The sequence below is a fragment of the Cryptomeria japonica genome, unplaced genomic scaffold (genome assembly GCF_030272615.1).
Source record: "Cryptomeria japonica unplaced genomic scaffold, Sugi_1.0 HiC_scaffold_554, whole genome shotgun sequence".
Classification (NCBI taxonomy): domain Eukaryota; kingdom Viridiplantae; phylum Streptophyta; class Pinopsida; order Cupressales; family Cupressaceae; genus Cryptomeria; species Cryptomeria japonica.
The window spans coordinates 20,001-37,500 of record NW_026729363.1 but is presented as its reverse complement, the minus strand read 5'-3'; the positions used below and the strand labels follow the sequence as shown (position 1 = coordinate 37,500).

Sequence of the window (17,500 nt, the reverse complement as noted above, 5' to 3'; positions counted from 1 at the left end):
TGCGAACCCGGGAGCGCTCCGATGTGTGCTCCAAGGTGCGGCGTGCACGAAGTCCGAGCCCGGTTTGCCCCGGGTGCGCACCTCGCGTGCACCTTCGCCGGGGTGAGCACCTTGGTGTGCAGACCTTGGTTGGGTTGCGCGCCCTGGTGCGCACCAAGGAGCGCTCTGAAGTGTGCTCCAAGGTGCGGCGTGCACGAAGTCGGAGCCCGGTTTGCCCCGGGTGTGCACCTCGGGTGCGCACCTCGCGTGCACCTTCGCTGCGGTGGGCACCTTGGCTGGGTTGCGCGCCTTGGTGGGCACCATGCAGTGCACGAAGTCGGAGCCCGGATTGCCCCGGGCGCGCACCTCCGCCAGGGTGGGCACCTTGGTGCGCACAACTTGCCTGGGCTGCGCACCAGGAAGGGCTCAAGATGGCACCCGCGTTCCGTTTTTTTCACTATCTTTCAGAACGGAAATTTTAAAATCTCGTTTTTTTTTGCCTTTTCTGGAAATTAGTGAAGGCAGCGCATCAAAGGTGCGCAACGCTGGTGCGAACCTGGGAGCGCTCCGATGTGTGCTCCAAGGTGCGGCGTGCACGAAGTCGGACCCCGGTTTGCCCCGGGTGCGCACCTCGCGTGCACCTTGGTGCGCACACCTTGGCTGGGTTGCGCGCCCTGGTGGGCACCATGGTGCGCACCAAGGAGCGCTCCGAAGTGTGCTCCAAGGTGCGGCGTGCACGAAGTCGGAGCCCGGTTTGCCCCGGGTGCGCACCTCGCGTGCACCTTCGCCGCGGTGGGCACCATGGCGTGCACGAAGTCGGAGCCCGGTTTGCCCCGGGTGCGCACCTCGCGTGCACCTTCGCCGGGGTGGGCACCTTGGTGTGCAGACCTTGGCTGGGTTGCGCGCCCTGGTGGGCACCATGGTGCGCACCAAGGAGCGCTCCGAAGTGTGCTCCAAGGTGCGGCCTGCACGAAGTCGGAGCCCGGTTTGCCCCGGGTGTGCACCTCGGGTGGGCACCTTGGTGCGCATGCCTTGCCTGGGCTGCGCACCAGGGCGGGCTCAAGATGGCACCCGCGTTCCTTTTTTTTCACTATCTTTCAAAACGGAAATTTTAAAATCTCATTTTTTTTTGCCTTTTTCTGGAAATTAGTGAAGGCAGCGCATCAAAGGTGCGCACCTCGCTGCCCACCACGGTGCGCAACGCCGGTGGGCACCCGGGAGTGCTTCGAAGTGTGCTCCAAGGTGCTGCGTGCACGTTGTCGGAGCCCGGTTTGCCCCGGGTGCGCACCTCGCGTGCACCTTCGTCGGGGTGGGCACCTTGGCTGGGTTTGCCCCGGCTGCGCTCCGAAGCGGGGTTATTGGAGCGCCGCCTCTTTTTTTGTCGGAGCGTTTGGTGGGGTTTCTCGCATTGGCTCTTCCGAGGCCCGGTTGCCACCCTGGCGCGCACGAAGTCGGAAGTAGGGTTAATTGCCCGGGTGCGCACCTTTGCCAGGGTGGGCACCTTACCTGGGCTGCGCACCAGGGCGGGCTCAAGATGGCACGCGCGTTCCGTTTTTTTCACTATCTTTCAAAACGGAAATTTTAAAATCTCCTTTTTTTTTTGCCTTTTCTGGAAATTAGTGAAGGCAGCGCATCAAAGGTGCGCACCTCGCTGCCCACCTTGGTGTGCTCTGAGGTGCGCACCCGGGAGCGCTACGAAGTGTGCTCCAAGGTGCGGCGTGCACGTTGTCGGAGCCCGGTTTGCCCCGGGTGCGCACCTCGCCTGCACCTTGGCCGGGGTGGGCACCTTGGCTGGGTTTGCCCAGGGTGCGCTCCGAAGCGGGGTTACTGGAGCGCCCCCTCTTTTTTTGTCAGAGCGTTTGGTGGGGTTTCTCGCATTGGCTCTTCCCAGGCCCGGTTGTTGGGTGCGCTCCCACCCTGGCGCGCGCGAAGTTGGAAGTTGGGTTAATTGCCCGGGCGCTTACCTTCGCCAGGGTGGGCACCTTGGTGCGCACACCTTGGCTGGGCTGCGCACCAGGGCGGGCTCAAGATGGCACCAGCATTCCCTTTTTCTCACTATCTTTCAAAACGGAAATTTTAAAATCTCGTTTTTTTTTTGCCTTTTATGGAAATTAGTGAAGGCATCGCATCAAAGGTGCGCACCTCGCTGCCCACCTTGGTGTGCTCCGAGGTGCCCACCACGGTGCGCAACGCCGGTGCGAACCCGGGAGCGCCCCGATGTGTGCTCCAAGGTGCGGCGTGCACGAAGTCGGACCCCGGTTTGCCCCGGGTGCGCACCTCGCGTGCACCTTGGTGCGCACACCTTGGCTGGGTTGCGCGGCCTGGTGGGCACCATGGTGCGCACCAAGGAGCGCTCCGAAGTGTGCTCCAAGGTGCGGCGTGCACGAAGTCGGAGCCCGGTTTGCCCCGGGTACGCACCTCGCGTGCACCTTCGCCGGGGTGGGCACCTCGGCTGGGTTGCGCGCCCTGGTGCGCACCAAGGAGCGCTCCGAAGTGTGCTCCAAGGTGCGGCGTGCACGAAGTCGGAGCCCGGTTTGCCCCGGGTGCGCACCTTCGCCGCGGTGCGCACCATGGCGTGCACGAAGTCGGAGCCCGGTTTGCCCCGGGTGCGCACCTCGCGTGCACCTTCGGCGGGGTTGCGCGCCCTGGTGGGCACCATGGTGCGCACCAAGGAGCGCTCCGAAGTGTGCTCCAAGGTGCGGCGTGCACGAAGTCGGAGCCCGGTTTGCCCCGGGTGCGCACCTCGCGTGCACCTTCGGCGGGGTTGCGCGCCCTGGTGGGCACCATGGTGCGCACCAAGGAGCGCTCCGAAGTGTGCTCCAAGGTGCGGCGTGCACGAAGTCGGAGCCCGGTTTGCCCCGGGTGCGCACCTCGCGTGCACCTTCGCCGCGGTGGGCACCATGGCGTGCACGAAGTCGGAGCCCGGTTTGCCCCGGGTGCGCACCTCGCGTGCACCTTCGCCGGGGTGGGCACCTCGGCTGGGTTGCGCGCCCTGGTGCGCACCAAGGAGCGCTCCGAAGTGTGCTCCAAGGTGCGGCGTGCACGAAGTCGGAGCCCGGTTTGCCCCGGGTGCGCACCTCGCGTGCACCTTCGCCAGGGTGGGCACCTCGGTGCGCACACCTTCTCAATGTTTTCTTGCCTTTTCTGGAAATTGGTGAAGGCAGCGCATCAAAGGTGCGCACCTCGGTGTGCTCCGAGGTGCGAACCCGAGAGCGCTCCGAGGTGCCCACGAAGTCGAAAGTCGGGTTAATTGCATTGTTTTCCCCGGGTGCGCTCCGAGGTGCGCAACATCGGCGCGCACCAAGGAGGGCTCCGAAGTGTGCTCCAAGGTGCGCACGATGGCGTGCACCTCTGGTGCGCACGATTCGGAGCTCGGTTTGACCGGGGTGCGCACACCTTGGCTGGGTTGCGCACCTTTTGTGCGCTCCAAGGTGCGCACGAAGTCGGAGCTCGGTTTGCCCCGGGTGCGCACCTTCGCCAGGGTGCGCACCTTGATGCGCACGCCTTGGCTGGGCTGCGCACCTTGGTGGGCGCCATGGTGCGCACCTTTCGTGCGCTCCAAGGTGCGCACGAAGTCGGAGCTCGGTTTGCCCCGGGTGCGCACCTTGGTGGGCGCCATGGTGCACTCCGAGGTGCCCAAGATTGGTGCGCACCAAGGAGCGCTCCGAAGTGCGCTCCAAGGTGCGCGCGAAGTCGAAAGTTGGGTTAATTGTCCGGTTTGCCTCGGGTGCGCACCTTGCGTGCACCTTCGCCAGGGTGGGCGCCTTGGTGCGCACACCTTGGCTGGGCTGCGCACACCTTGGCACCCGCGTTTCCTTCATTTTAAATTTTTTTTTTTTACAATCTCTCAAGTGGGAAATTCTATAATCTCAACTTTTTTTGCCTTTTCAGGAAACTTTTGAATGGAGCGCATCATTGGTGCGCTCCGAAGTGTGCTCCAAAGCTCTCTCCAGCTGCGTGCACCTGCCCCGGCCGCGCACCCGGCCCCGCCCAGCTTCGCTCACCTGTCCCGGGCGTCTGGTGCGGAACCTTAGAGTAAGAAACATCACCGTGCACCTTGGCCAACGTGCGCGACTCGACCGAGCGCGCACTGGCCGAGGTGCACACCGATTTCACCTGGGTGCGCGCGCAGCACCTCGGGCGCACCGGGGTGCGCGCACAACGCCCGGGTTGCACCGTGGCCTGTGTGCTCGGGGCGCCTCGGGTGCGCGCTCGGTGTCGCCCCCGCGCGCGCGGTAGTGCGGGCAGCGCACCCCGGCCCGGCCCGGCCCCGACGAGAACGCAAACGGGCAAAAGGTTTATTCAAATAGCATTGCGACGCCCGGCGAAAAACTAAAAAAGGGTGCAACACCGGGACTTCCCGGGAGGTCACCCATCCCAGTACTACTCCGGCCCAAGCGCGCTTAACTGCGGAGTTCTGATGGGATCCGGTGCACTAACGCTGGTATGATCGCACCCGTTATGAGCTTGTCGCAGTGTGTACTTAGCAAACCGCGACCCACGTGCGAATCCACCCCGGCCACCCACCCCCGTCGAGGTGCACACCCTCCCTCGCGAAGTGCGCCCCGTTCGCCAAGTGTGAGCCCTGCCCGGGTGCGCGCACCTTGCTAGGGCGTCGGGTGTGCACCCGGCCCGGCCTACGTGCGTGCACCTGGAGGGGGCGTCGTGTGCGTGCAGTGTCCCGTCTGCAACGCGGTGCCCACACACCACCTCGGGCGCAACGACCTGCGCTCACATGTGGGCCGAGTGCACCTTGGTGCATGTTCGGGGCGCCTCGGGTGCACGCTCGATCTTGCCCCGGTGCACCAAGGCGCTCGGTTTGCCCCGGGTGCGCACTTGGTGCAAGGTGGGCACCCAAAATAGGGATCAAGCACCAAAACACAAGTTTCGGGATGCAAAATGGGACCCAAGGACCACAAATGCGTTCCAAGACCCATGATGGGTCCACGAGAACAAAAATGTGTTCCGAGACTTAATAAACAAATATTGGGTTTTAGGAGAAGAAACATGCTCTGATGCCCAAAACGAGAATCGACCCCGAAAAGGCCACAGGCCAAAAGTGGGATGCGAGACAAAAAAAAATGGGACCCGAGGACCAAAATTGGGTTCCCAGGTCGAAGACAGGGCAACCGGACAAGAAACGACCTCTAAGGCTCGAAATGAGTCCCGACGACTAAAACTTGACAAGAAGCACCCATCAGGCACCCAACTCGACACCCATGGGATGCCGACCCACCCGGGCTTCCACCTAGCACACCTTGGCACCCACCCACCCTCGCACCCAACCTCGCACCCAACTTAGCACCTTTGAACCCACATTGGCACTCACCCTGACCCTGGCACCTTGGAACCCACATTGGCACTCACCTTGACCCTGGCACCCACCTTTGCACTCACCTTGGGACCCACCCTGGCTCCCACCTCGGCACCCACCCAGACACCCACCTTGGTTCCTTGGCACCCACCTTGGATCCTTGGCACCCACCCCGACACCCACCTTGGCACGCAACTTGGCTACTTGCCACCCACCTTGGCTCCTTGACGCCCACCCCGACAACCACCCCGTGACCTACCCTGGCTAGGGTTGGTGCACACCCACCCTGGTGCCCACCTTGGCACCCACCCTATGACCCACCTTGGCACGCACCTTAGTACCCACCCCGTTACCCACCCTAGGACCCACCCCGTGACCCACCTTGGCCAGGGTGGGTGCACCCACCCTGGTGCCCACCTTGGCACCCACCCATCCTAGCACCCAGCCTGTGACCGGGCTTGGAACCCAACCTTGCACCCGCACCCGTCTTGGCCAGTGTGGGTGCGCACCCATCCTGGCACCCACGTTGTGACACACCCTTTAACCCACGCACCCTAGCACCCACGTTGGCACCCACCTTGGAACCCAACCTAGCAACTTGGCACCCACCCCGTGACCCACCTTGGCATCCACCATAGCAGTCGCCGACTTGGCACCCACCTCGGCACCCACCTTGACACTTGTGGACCCACCTTGCCACTCACCCTAGCATCGACCCATCCTAGCACCCACCCTGGCACCTTTGCACCCTAGCACTCACCCATCCTAGCACCTAACCTGTGACCCACCTTGACACTCACCCTCGCACCCACCTTGGAACCCAACCTAGCACCCACCCACCCTGACACCAACCCTAGCACCTACCCACCCTTGCACCCACCCTGTGACCCATCTTGGCACCCACCCATCCTACCACTCAACCTATCACCCACCTTCTCACCCACCTTGGCATCCACCTTAGCACCCACCCACACTGGCACCTTGGCACCCACCTCGGGCAAGGTGGGTGCACACCCACCCTGGCACCCAATTTAGAACCCACCGAGCATGTTACCCACCTTGGCACCCACATTGCAGCCCACCCTAGTACCCACCCTATGACCCACATTGGCATCCACACCCTAGCACCCAGGCACCTCGACACCCGCCTTGACACCCACCCTAGCACTGAACCTGTGACCCACCTTGGAACTCACCCTAGAACCCACCCACCCTGTGAACCACCTTGGCATCCACCTTAGCACCCACCCACCTTGGCACCCACTCTAGCACTCACCCATCCTAACACCCAACTTGTTACCCACCTTGGCACCCGCCCTCGCGTCCACCTTGAAACCCACCCTAGCACCCACCCACGCAGGAGCCCACCTTGGCACCCAACCTAACACCCACGCATCCTGGCACCCAACTTGTGACCCACCTTGGAACCCACCCTAGTACCCACCTTTGAACCCACTATATCACCAACCCACCTTGGCACCCACCCTATGACCCTCTTTGGAATCCACCCTAGCACGCACCCACCCTGGCACCCACCATGGAGCGCACCCTAGCACCCACCCACCTCGGCACGCACCTCAACACCCACCTTGGTGTGCGCACTGCGCCAACCTCTCAAAGACCCTATGTGGTGCGCTCCAAAGTGTACACCTTTGGTGCGCTCCAAGGTGCGCACCTTTGGTGCACACCGAGGTGCACACCAAAGTGTGCACCGAGGTGAGCACCAAAGTGCACTCCAGGGTGCACACCAAGGCGTGCACCTTTGGTGCGGTCAATGCAAACGAATTCGGAAGTTGGGGTCGATGTCCTAATCGCTGCTGCAGACTACACGTATGAGAATCGGACAAATAGCTTTATATAGGGGAGGTGTTGCGTTTGATGGGTCGACTCCCCTGGTTGTGTGCACTGCACCAACTTCAAAGACCCTGTCTTGTTTAAGAAGTCAAAAGTTGGGGTGGATGTCCTAATCATTGCTGCAGTCTACGCATGTATGAGAATCAGACAAATAGCTTATATAGGGGAGGTGTTGCATTCGGTGGGTTGACTCCCCTGGTTGTGCGCACTGCGCCAACCTCAAAGACCCCGCATAGCAGAAGAAGTCGGAAGTCGGATTTTGGTGAGCACCAAGGCGTGCACCTTTGGTGCGGTCAACGCAGACGAATTCAGAAGTTGGGGTGGATGTCCTAATCGTTGTTGCAGGCTACACATGTATGAGAATCAGACAAATAGCTTATATAGGGGAGGTGTTGGGTTTGATGGGTCAACTCCCTTGGTTGTGCGCATTACGCCAACCTCAAAGACCTTGTTTTCGTTAAGAAGTCAAAAGTTGGGGTCAATGTCCTAATGGCTCCTGCAGGCTACACATGTATGAGAATCGGACAAATAGCTTATATAGGGGAGGTGTTGGGTTTGATGGGTCGACTCCCCTGGTTGTGCGCATTACGTCAACCTCAAAGACCTTGTTTTCGTTAAGAAGTCAAAAGTTGGGGTCGATGTCCTAATTGCTCCTGTAGACTACACATGTATGAGAATCAGACAAATAGCTTATATAGGGGAGGTGTTGGGTTTGATGGGTTGACTCCCCTAGTTGTTCGCATTACACCAACCTCAAAGACCTTGTTTTCGTTTAGAAGCCGAAAGTTGGGGTCGATGTCCTAATTGCTCCTGCAGGCTACGCATGTATGAGAATCAGACAAATAGCTTATATAGGGGAGGTGTTGGGTTTGATGGGTCGACTCCCCTGGTTGTGCGCATTGCGCCAACCTCAAAGACCCTGCATTGCGGATGAAGTCGAAAGTCAGAGTTTGGTGTGCTACAAGGTGTGGTCGAAGGTGCTCACCTAGGTGTGCACCTTTGGAGCACAGGAAAAGTGCCCTCCAAAAGTGCGCACCTTTGGAGTGCACAAAAGTGCCCTCCAAAAGTGCGCACCTTTGGAGCGCAGAAAAGTGCCCTCCAAAAAGTGCCCTCCAAAAGTGCGCACCTTTGGAGCGCAGAAAAGTGCCCTCCAAAAAGTGCCCTCCAAAAGTGCGCACCTTTGGAGCGCAGAAAAGTGCCCTCCAAAAAGTGCCCTCCAAAAGTGCGCACCTTTGGAGCGCAGAAAAGTGCCCTCCAAAAGTGCGCACCTTTGGAGCGCAGAAAAGTGCCCTCCAAAAAGTGCCCTCCAAAAGTGCGCACCTTTGGAGCGCAGAAAAGTGCCCTCCAAAAAGTGCCCTCCAAAAGTGCGCACCTTTGGAGCGCAGAAAAGTGCCCTCCAAAAAGTGCCCTCCAAAAGTGCGCACCTTTGGAGCGCAGAAAAGTGCCCTCCAAAAAGTGCCCTCCAAAAGTGCGCACCTTTGGAGCGCAGAAAAGTGCCCTCCAAAAAGTGCCCTCCAAAAGTGCGCACCTTTGGAGCGCAGAAAAGTGCCCTCCAAAAGTGCGCACCTTTGGAGCGCACAAAAGTGCCCTCCAAAAGTGCGCACTTTTGGTGCGCACCAAGGCGCTGGTTCGGTCGTTGCAGGCGAGTTCGGAAGTTGGGGTCGATGTCCTGAGCGGAGGTGCAAACTACACAGGTGTCGGAATCGGACAAATAGCTTATATAGGGGAGGTGTATGCTTCGATGGGTCGACTCCCCAGGTTGAGCGCACCGCGCCAACCTCAAAGACCCTACGGTATGGATGAAGTCGGAAGTTGGGTCCGATGACCAATTCGATTAGTAGGTATGCTCATGAGGTCGGAATTTGGGTCCGATGACCTGCCATGTGCAGGAAGGCGAATGTTGACACTGTGCGTTGCAAGGTGCACACCAAGGCGCTGGTGCGGTCTTTTTAGTCGAGTTCGGAAGTTGGGGTCGATGTCCTGATCGGAGGTGCAAGCTACACAGGTGTGGGAATCGGACAAATAGCTTATATAGGGGAGGTGTATGCTTCGTTGGGTCGACTCCCCGGGTTGAGCGCACCGCGCCAACCTCAAAGACCCTACGGTATGGATGAAGTCGGAAGTTGGGTCCGATGACCGATTCGATATGTAGGCATACTCGCGAGGTCGGAATTTGGGTCCGATGACCTGCCACGTGCAGGAAGGCGAATGTTGGCACTGTGCGTTGCAAGGTGCGCACCAAGGCGCTGGTTCGGTCGTTGGAGGCGAGTTCGGAAGTTGGGGTCGATGTCTTGATCGGAGGTGCAAACTACACAGGTGTGGGAATCGGACAAATAGCTTATATAGGGGAGGTGTATGCTTCGTTGGGTCGACTCCCCGGGTTGAGCGCACCGCGCCAACCTCAAAGACCCTACGGTATGGATGAAGTCGGAAGTTGGGTCCGATGACCGATTCGATATGTAGGCATACTCGCGAGGTCGGAATTTGGGTCCGATGACCTGCCATGTGCAGGAAGGCGAATGTTGGGACTGTGCGTCGCAAGGTGCGCACCAAGGCGCTGGTGCCGTCGTTGCAGTCGAGTTCGGAAGTTGGGGTCGATGTCCTGGTCAGAGGTGCAAACTACACAGGTGTGGGAATCGGACAAATAGCTTATATAGGGGAGGTGTATGCTTCGATGGGTCGACTCCCTGGGTTGAGCGCACCGCGCCAACCTCAAAGACCCTACAGTATGGATGAAGTCGGAAGTTGGGTCCGATGACCGATTCGATACGTAGGCATATTGGCGAGGTCTGAATTTGTGTCCGATGACCTGCCATGCGCAGGAAGGCGGAATTTGGGTCCGATGACCGAGTTGATGGCGTGCCATGCGCAGAAAGGCGGAATTTGGGTCCGATGACCGAGTTGATGTTGATGGCCCGCCATGCACAGGAAGGCGGAATTTGGGTCCGATGACCGATTTGAAGGCGTGCCATACGCAAAAAGGCGGAGTTTGGGTCCGATGACCGAGTTGATATTGATGGCCCGCCATGCGCAGGAAGGCGGAATTTGGGTCCGATGACCTGACATACGCATGGAGTCCGACTCGGGGGCCGATGTTCGATTCGATGACTTGCATTGTGGGTAAAGTCGGAAGTTGTGGTCTTTGACCCGATTCGATGACCAGACTTCGGCTGCTTGAGAATCGGACAAATAACTTATATAGGGGAGGTAGTGTTCTCGAGCATCCTCCCCCCGTGCCCGTTTATGTCGATTGATGCTGGTGCTCGACTGGTTGGAGCGCTCGGATGCAAAAATCTTGCACCAGGATTTATCGATTGTGATGGACACGGCAAGTCTCCTGATTGCTATGCAGGAGCTCATCGTGAATCTCTATGCGGCCTTGGTATGGACTCGACCTGCGGAATGGTTCGGCAATGGTAGTCGCTCCAACACGTCCTTGCAATGGCCACAGAGGTGATTCGACTAGAGCTCCAGTCTAGCTTTTGGGTTGCTTGGCGGACTGGTATAGCCGCGATCGAGTTCCGGCCATGAACGTTTTAGATAGCTCTTGGGCTTTCTGGGACGGAAGTCGGAAGTTTGGGCTGTTGTCCGATTTGATGACCATTCTTCGGATGTGTGAGAATCGGACAAATAACTTATATAGGGGACTGTGTTGTCTCACGCAGCCCCCTCCGTGCCCCTCTATCTCGACCGATGTTGGTGCTTGAAAGGGTTGGGATCGCTCGGATTTATAAACGTGCACCACCATTTGTCGAGTGTGAGGGACGCGGCAGGTCTCCTAAATGCTATGCGGGCGCTCTCTGAGAATCTCTATCCGGCCTCGACACAGACTAGTCTTGCTGAATGGTTTGGCACTGGTAGTCGATCCAACACGTCGTTGTTGTGGCCGCCTAGGCGATTCGATTCGAGCCCCCGTCTAGCTTTTGGGTTGCTTGGCGGATTTTGCCCTATCCGCAAGTGAGCTCGGTCCCTAAACGTTCGAGAAACCCGATTGCTATGCGCCGACTCTCTTTCTTGCGAGCCTCCATCTAGCTTTTGGGTCTCTACGGAACGGAAGTCGGAATCTGGGACCGTTGTTTGATTCGACGAGGCAGACTACGGTTGTGCGAGAATCGGACAAATAACTTATATAGGGGAGGTGTTGACTGGAGCATTCTCCCCCGTGCCCCTCTAACTCGACCAATGCTGGCGCTCGAACGGTGGTAGCGCTCGGATTTTCATTGAGCGCCAGCATTGGTCGATTTAGAGGGGCATGCGAGATTCCCGAATGCTATGCGAGGGCTCTAACGGAAATGTCTATTGGTTTCGGTATGGATGCAATTGCGAGTGGTTCGGCAAAGGTAGTCGTTCCGATGCGTCCATGTCGTGGCCAAATCGATAATTCGATTTGAGCCCTCGTATAGCATTTGGGTCTCTCGATGTGATTCCGCATTCCAGTCCCTTTGGGCACTGCTTGAGCCGCATCCCAGGGGGTTCCCTTCCCAATAATCTGCCTCGCAACCCGATTGCTATGCGGTGAGGCTCCTCGGCCGCCTCGGAACTATCTGTGTATCAGACGCATCGCGGGATAAGGGGTTGGCAACGGTAGTCGCCCCAAGCGCGTCCGATGCTTGGACCATTCCGAGGCGGCCCTGAAGCCTCTTCCGTCTAGCCGTTGGGTCCTTCTCGCCGCATCCCTCGCCTCGCACCCCGATTGCTATGCGGTGAGGCTCCTCGGCCGCCTCGGAACTATCTGTGTATCGGACGCGTCGCGGGATAAGGGGTTGTCACTGGTAGTCGCCCCAAGCGCGTCCGATGCTTGGACCATTCCGAGGCGGCCCTGAAGCCTCTTCCGTCTAGCCGTTGGGTCCTTCTCGCCGCATCCCTCGCCTCGCACCCCGATTGCTATGCGGTGAGGCTCCTCGGCCGCCTCGGAACTATCTGTGTATCGGACGCGTCGCGGGATAAGGGGTTGTCATTGGTAGTCGCCCCAAGCGCGTCCGATGCTTGGACCATTCCGAGGCGGCCCTGAAGCCTCTTCCGTCTAGCCGTTGGGTCCTTCTCGCCGCATCCCTCGCCTCGCACCCCGATTGCTATGCGGTGAGGCTCCTCGGCCGCCTCGGAACTATCTGTGTATCGGACGCGTCGCGGGATAAGGGGTTGTCACTGGTAGTCGCCCCAAGCGCGTCCGATGCTTGGACCATTCCGAGGCGGCCCTGAAGCCTCTTCCGTCTAGCCGTTGGGTCCTTCTCGCCGCATCCCTCGCCTCGCACCCCGATTGCTATGCGGTGAGGCTCCTCGGCCGCCTCGGAACTATCTGTGTATCGGACGCGTCGCGGGATAAGGGGTTGTCACTGGTAGTCGCCCCAAGCGCGTTCGATGCTTGGACCATTCCGAGGCGGCCCTGAAGCCTCTTCCGTCTAGCCGTTGGGTCCTTCTCGCCGCATCCCTCGCCTCGCACCCCGATTGCTATGCGGTGAGGCTCCTCGGCCGCCTTGGAACTATCTGTGTATCGGACGCGTCGCGGGATAAGGGGTTGTCACTGGTAGTCGCCCCAAGCGCGTCCGATGCTTAGACCATTCCGAGGCGGACCCGAAGCCTCTTCCGTCTAGCCGTTGGGTCCTTCTCGCCGCATCCTTCGCCTCGCACCCCGATTGCTATGCGGTGAGGCTCCTCGGCCGCCTCGGAACTATCTGTGTATCGGACGCGTCGCGGGATAAGGGGTTGTCACTGGTAGTCGCCCCAAGCGCGTCCGATGCTTGGACCATTCCGAGGCGGACCCGAAGCCTCTTCCGTCTAGCCGTTGGGTCCTTCTCGCCGCATCCCTCGCCTCGCACCCCGATTGCTATGCGGTGAGGCTCCTCGGCCGCCTTGGAACTATCTGTGTATCGGACGCGTCGCGGGATAAGGGGTTGTCACTGGTAGTCGCCCCAAGCGCGTCCGATGCTTGGACCATTCCGAGGCGGACCCGAAGCCTCTTCCGTCTAGCCGTTGGGTCCTTCTCGCCGCATCCCTCGCCTCGCACCCCGATTGCTATGCGGTGAGGCTCCTCGGCCGCCTTGGAACTATCTGTGTATCGGACGCGTCGCGGGATAAGGGGTTGTCACTGGTAGTCGCCCCAAGCGCGTCCGATGCTTGGACCATTCCGAGGCGGACCCGAAGCCTCTTCCGTCTAGCCGTTGGGTCCTTCTCGCCGCATCCCTCGCCTCGCACCCCGATTGCTATGCGGTGAGGCTCCTCGGCCGCCTTGGAACTATCTGTGTATCGGACGCGTCGCGGGATAAGGGGTTGTCACTGGTAGTCGCCCCAAGCGCGTCCGATGCTTGGACCATTCCGAGGCGGCCCCGAAGCCTCTTCCGTGTAGCCGTTGGGTCCTTCTCGCCGCATCCCTCGCCTCGCACCCCGATTGCTATGCGGTGAGGCTCCTCGGCCGCCTTGGAACTATCTGTGTATCGGACGCGTCGCGGGATAAGGGGTTGTCACTGGTAGTCGCCCCAAGCGCGTCCGATGCTTGGACCATTCCGAGGCGGCCCCGAAGCCTCTTCCGTGTAGCCGTTGGGTCCTTCTCGCCGCATCCCTCGCCTCGCACCCCGATTGCTATGCGGTGAGGCTCCTCGGCCGCCTTGGAACTATCTGTGTATCGGACGCGTCGCGGGATAAGGGGTTGTCACTGGTAGTCGCCCCAAGCGCGTCCGATGCTTGGACCATTCCGAGGCGGACCTGAAGCCTCTTCCCTCTAGCCGTTGGGGCTTTCTCGCCGCATCCCTCGCCTCGCACCCTGATTGCTATGCTGTGAGGCTCCTCGGCCGCCTTGGAACTATCTGTGTATCGGACGCATCGCGGGATAAGGGGTTGGCAGTGGTAGTCGCCCCAAGCGCATCCGATGCTTGGACCATTCCGAGGCGGCCCTGCAGCCTCTTCCGTCTAGCCGTTGGGGCCATCTCGCCGCATCCCCCACCTCGCACCACGATTGCTATGCGGTGAGGCTCCTTGGCCGCCTCGGAACTATCTGTGTATCGGACGCATCGCGGGATAAGGGGTTGTCACTGGTAGTCGCCCCAAGCGCGTCCGATGCTTGGACTATTCCGAGGCGGCCCTGCAGCCTCTTCCGTCTAGCCGTTGGGGCCATCTCGCTGCATCCCCCACCTCCTCGGCCGCCTCGGAACTATCTGTGTATCGGACGCATCGCGGGATAAGGGGTTGGCAGTGGTAGTCGCCCCAAGCGCGTCCGATGCTTGGACTATTCCGAGGCAGCCCTGCAGCCTCTTCCGTCTAGCCTTTGGGGCCATCTCGCCGCATCCCTCGCCTCGCACCCCGATTGCTATGCGGTGAGGCTCCTCGGCCGCCTGGGAACTATCTTCGTATCGGACGCATCGCGGGATAAGGGGTTGTCACTGGTAGTCGCCCCAAGCGCGTCCGATGCTTGGACTATTCCGAGGCGGCCCTGTGGCCTCTTCCGTCTAGCCGTTGGGGCCATCTCGCCGCATCCCCCACCTCGCACCCCGATTGCTATGCGGTGAGGCTCTTCGGCCGCCTTGGAACTATCTTCGTATCGGACGCATTGCGGGATAAGGGGTTGTCACTGGTAGTGGCCCCAAGCGCGTCCGATGCTTGGACTATTCCGAGGCGGCCCTGCAGCCTCTTCCGTCTAGCCGTTGGGGCCATCTCGCCGCATCCCCCACCTCGCACCCCGATTGCTATGCGGTGAGGCTCCTCGGCCGCCTTGGAACTATCTTCATATCGGACGCATCGCGGGATAAGGGGTTGTCACTGGTAGTCGCCCCAAGCGCGTCCGATGCTTGGACTATTCCGACGCGGCCCTGTGGCCTCTTCCGTCTAGCCGTTGGGGCCATCTCGCCGCATCCCCCACCTCGCACCCCGATTGCTATGCGGTGAGGCTCCTCGGCCGCCTTGGAACCATCTTCGTATCGGACGCATCGCGGGATAGGGGGCTGTCACTGGTAGTCGCCCCAAGCGTGTCCGATGCTTGGACCATTCCTAGGCGGCCCTGAAGCCTCTTCCGTCTAGCCGTTGGGGCCTTCCCGCCCCATCCCTCGCCTCGCACCCCCGATTGCTATGCGGTGAGGCTCCTCGGCCGCCTTGGAACCATCTGTGTATCGGACGCATCGCGGGATAAGGGGTTGGCACTGGCAGTCGCCCCAAGCGCGTCCGATGCTTGGACCATTCCGAGGTGGCCCTGAAGCCTCTTCCGTCTAGCCGTTGGGGCCTTCCCGCCCCATCCCTCGCCTCGCACCCCGATTGATATGCGGTGAGGCTCCTCGGCCGCCTTGGAACTATCTGTGTATCGGACGCATCGCGGGATAAGGGGTTGGCACTGGTAGTCGTCCCAATCGCATCCGATGCTTGGACCATTCCGAGGCGGCCCTGCAGCCTCTTCCGTTTAGCCGTCGGGGCCTTCCCGCCGCATCCCTCGCCTCGCATCCCGATTCCTATGCGGTGAGTCTTCTCGGCCGCCGCGGAACTATACCTGTTATTGCTACTGCATCCTTCGGCTGGTAACCTCCTCTGCCGCCTTGGAACGTTCTCTTTGTCGGACGCGTCGCGGGATAAGGGGTTGGCACTGGTAGTCGCCCCAAGCGCGCCCGATGCATAGACCGCTCCGAGTCGACCTTGCTTTCAGCCTCTCACATGCATAGACCTCTCTGAGTCGACCCTGCAGCCTCTCACGTTTAGCCTTTGGAATCTCGCCTCACAACATGATTGCTATCCTTGATGCATCCCTTGCCTCGAGCCCTGATTGCTTTCTTGGCTGCATCCCTCCTCTCCTCACAGCCCGGTTGTCATCACTGCTTCATCCGTCGCTTCATGCATTCTGGCTGCTGGGCCCTTCCCACCGCACACCTCGATTGCTATCTCTTCTGCATCACACACCCCGATTGCTATCTCTGCTACATCCCTCGGCTCTCACTTCTGCATCCTTCGCCTCACACCTCGATTGCTATCAATGCTGCATCCGTAACCTCACACCCCGATTGCTATGCGGGGAGGCTCCTTGGCCGCCTTGGAAATTTCTGTGTGTCGGACGCACCGCGGGATAAGGGGTTGGCACTGGTAGTCGCCCCAAGTGCGCCCGATTCTTAGACCGCTTCGAGGTGACCTCGTAGCCTCTTTCGTCCAGGCTTCCTGCCTTCAACGCCCTTTTTACACCTCGATTGCTATGCGCGGGCTCGTTGGCGTCTATCACCTCTCTGCGAAGAGTGGCACGATGATTGTTGGGGTAAATCGTAGCAGTCCGATCTCTGGCCTTGGGCCATTGTGAGGGCTGATCGATTTCCTGTGCGCATCTCGTGTTCGCCCAGTAACAGACTCGACGACTTGTAATCGGTCTTGTTCCCGATTGTTCCTGGAGGTAGTCTTCGGAACTCTTGGATTTGACCTGTCACTCGAACTGTCCTCTTCCGAGGATGCTTGTGTGTGTGTGCTTGTGCCATTTCCTTGGCGGTATTAACGAGATATTAAAGAGCGGAGTGAGCGCCTCGCCCAGCTATGTTTGGGGCTCTCACTCCCTTACCCGGTGTGCGACCGCTTTGCACGTAGGTTGCGGAGCATCGCGACTCTTTCGATGTTTGGCGGTTGTCTTCCGGTGATGCGTTGGTCCCGAAGTGCACGTTACTAGCATTTCTGCCATTGTTCTCGATCTTTGGCACGTTCCTTCGTTGCAATTGGATATATATCTCCGTTTATACGCGCAGGCTTCTCCCGCCTATTCAGCGCTGTCCCACTCTCAGCACTCTCGTGGTCTCCTTGGCTTCTCTCTCCCGTGAGCGAGCTCTCTTCTCGAGTCTTTTCCATGTCCCATGGAGGTTGCCTTGCGAAATTCGGGCACACAAACGTGACCGGATAAGAGCGGAATTGCCTATGAGGAGAAGCTCACCTTAGGGAGCAGCAATGCCGAGTGTTTCGACAGAGGGTAGAGGGGGCGTTGTTTGGGCGGTTGCACAAAAGAGTGCTACGTTTGCACTGAAGGTTGCTTCTTCGTCTCCGACGAACTCTTCGAGGCAAAAAAGCTTGTTTACGGGGTCGAGGTGGGACTGTTCGTGCGAGTTGCGCCACCAAAAGTGCGTAGGGGGCATATACCTGGGAAATGGATGTCTCTGAGTGGCCTTACTCGGTCGCGTGCACGGTGCATTCTCTAACGGCAGGACTGTCGCGAGCATGTGCGGTTCGGATGTTTTCGGGTAAAGGGTTCCGTACGGGATGTTCTTCCCAGGCTCCTGTGAACCGAGACTCTGCATCGTCATGCTCCGGCTCCCGTGGGTGCTTCATGCCTCGTCGAGCTGTTTGTCGTGGACGATTAAGGCCGAGGCCTTCCTTCGAGAGGGGAATTGTTCAGGCTGGTCGAGGCGGGATTGT

General features: G+C 59.7%; 1 non-coding gene across 1 annotated transcript; it reads right to left on the bottom strand.

Moving 5' to 3' along the window:
* Positions 1-4,318: 4,318 nt before the first annotated feature.
* Positions 4,319-4,437, bottom strand: LOC131872316 (5S ribosomal RNA). The gene has a single exon (XR_009370479.1). It is a non-coding gene; the product is annotated as a 5S ribosomal RNA (ribosomal RNA).
* Between the last annotated feature and the right edge of the window lie 13,063 nt (positions 4,438-17,500).